The sequence below is a fragment of the Gossypium raimondii genome, unplaced genomic scaffold (genome assembly GCF_025698545.1).
Source record: "Gossypium raimondii isolate GPD5lz unplaced genomic scaffold, ASM2569854v1 Contig00311, whole genome shotgun sequence".
Classification (NCBI taxonomy): Eukaryota; Viridiplantae; Streptophyta; class Magnoliopsida; order Malvales; family Malvaceae; genus Gossypium; species Gossypium raimondii.
The window spans coordinates 25,001-27,500 of NW_026291411.1; the positions used below are offsets into that span (position 1 = coordinate 25,001).

At 51.2% G+C, this 2,500-nt stretch overlaps 1 long non-coding RNA gene across 1 annotated transcript in view; it reads right to left on the reverse strand.

Annotated features, from left to right (window-relative positions):
- Positions 1 to 1,387: 1,387 nt before the first annotated feature.
- Positions 1,388 to 2,500, reverse strand: part of LOC128038764 (uncharacterized) — a 13,221-nt gene continuing 12,108 nt past the window's right edge. Inside the window, exon 2 of the long non-coding RNA XR_008193646.1 lies at positions 1,388 to 1,471. This is a non-coding gene — a long non-coding RNA (uncharacterized LOC128038764). The remainder of the gene's footprint in view (positions 1,472 to 2,500) is intronic.

Below are 2,500 nucleotides of genomic sequence, written 5' to 3' on the forward strand. Positions count from 1 at the left end.
GGTGCGCCCCTTAAATCAGCGTGGCCTCGTCGGTGCACTGGTGCTCGATTGCTTTCGGATGCGGAAAATATTTTGAGAGTAGGGTTCAGGCCCTCATCTCTCGATGCCTATGCATTTGTCTCTTGACACGGACGATGCTCGTGCTCTGTTATGCCTCTTCGTAGCTCACGGGGCATGTTGGGGGCCATGCAGTGCCGACGTCGCGGAGGAATGCTACCTGGTTGATCCTGCCAGTAGTCATATGCTTGTCTCAAGATTAAGCCATGCATGTGTAGTATGAACAAATTCAGACTGTGAAACTGGAATCTCATTAAATCGATTATAGTTTGTTTGATGGTATTTGCTACTCGGATAACATGTAATTCTAGAGCTAATACGTGCAACAAACCGACTTCTGGAAGGATGCATTTATTAGATAAAGGTCGACGCAGGGCTTTGCATTGCTCTGATTCATGATAACTCGACGGATCCGGCCTTTGTGCCGGCGACGCATCATTCAAATTTCTGCAACTTTCGATGGTAGGATGGTGGCCTACTATGTGGTGACGGGTGACGGAAATTAGGGTTCGATTCCGGAGAGGGCACTGAAACAGCTACCACATCCAAGGAAGGCAGCAGGCGCGCAAATTACCCAATCCTGACACGGGAAGTAGTGACAATAAATAATACTGGGCTCTATGAGTCAGTAATTGGAATGATACAATCTAAATCCTTAACGAGGATCCATTGGAGGCAAATCTGGTGCCACAGCCACATGTAATTCAGCTCAATAGCGTATATTTAAGTTATTGCAGTTAAAAGCTCGTAGTTGGACTTAGGGGTGGGTCGGCCGTCCGCCTCACGGTGAGCACCAGTCTGCTCGTCCCTACTGCAACGATCGCTCCTGGCCTTAATTGGCCAGGTCGTTCCTCCGGCGCTATTGCTGGAAATTAGAGTGCTCAAAGCAGGCTACAACATACATTAGCATGGGATAACATCATAGGATTTCGATCCTATTGTGTTGGCAGGATCAGAGTAATGATTAACGGACAGTCAGGGCATTCGTATTTCATAGTCAGAGGTGAAATTCTTGGATTTATGAAGACGAACAACTGCGAAAGCATTTGCCAAGGATGTTTTCATTAATCAAGAACGAAAGTTAGGGGCTCGAAGACGATCAGATACCGTCCTAGTCTCAACCATAAACGATGCCGACCGGGATCGGCGGATGTTGCTTTAGGACTCCGCCGGCACCTTATGAAATCAAAGTCTTTGGGTTCCGGGGAGTATGGTCGCAAGGCTGAAACTTAGGAATTGACGGAAGGGCACCACCAGGAGTGGAGCCTGCGGCTTGATGACTCAACAGAAACTTACGGTCAGACATAGTGAGGTTGACGGATGAGAGCTCTTTCTTGATTCTATGGGTGGTGGTGCATGGCCGTTCTTAGTTGGTGGAGCGATTTGTCTGGTTAATTCCGTTAACGAACGAGACCTCAGCCTGCTAGCTACACAGAGGTGATCCTCCGTGGCTAACCTATAGAGGACTATGGCCTTTTGGCCAAAGAAGTTTGAAGCAATAACAGGTCTGTGATGCTTAGATGTTGAGCCCGCGCACTGATGTATTCAACGAGTCTATAGCCTTGGCCGACAGGCCGGGTAATCTTGAAATTTCATCGTGATGGGGATAGATCATTGCAATTGTTGGTCTTCAACGAGGAATTCGTAAGCGCGAGTCATCAGCTCGCGTTGACTACGTCCACCTTTGTACACACCGCCCGTCGCTCCTACCGATTGAATGGTCCGGTGAAGTGTTCGGATCGCGGCGACGTGGGCGGTTCGCTGCCCGACGTCGCGAAGTCCACTGAACCTTATCATTTAGAGAGGAGAAGTCGTAACAAGGTTTCCGTAGGTGAACCTGCGGAAGGATCATTATCGAAACCTGCCTGGCAGAACGACCCGCGAACGGGTTGCAAACAACACCGGAGGTGGTGCGGGTGCATCCTCGCCTCTCGCCACCCCGTGTCTCGGGCGGCGGTCTCGTCGTCCCTCTGCCCGTCGGGTGGGGTGAGATGCCGGGATCAACCTCTTCGAGGCAAAACAGACAAACCCCGGGCGAATCGCGCCAAGGAATCAGAAACGAAAAAGGCACGTCTTCTGTCGCACCGTTCGCGGTGTCGGTGCTTCAGTGATGCTGTTCTCTTGTCGCAAAATATACAGAACGACTCTGGCAACGGATATCGGCTCATCGATGAAGAACGTGGCGAAATGCGATGCTTGGTGTGTGCAGAATCCGTGAACCATCAGTCTTTGAACGCAAGTTGCGCCCCAAGCCATTAGGCCGGGCGTCTGCCTGGGTGTCACGCATCGTCGCCCATCAACCATGAGCCCTCGAGCCTCGGTTGGACCGCAGGCGGAATTGGCCTCCGTGCGCTCACAGCCAGCGGTTGGCCTAAATTCGAGTCCTCGACGACATCATCGTCGCGACGATCGGTGGTAATGCTGTAAGCAACCTCGTTCGAGT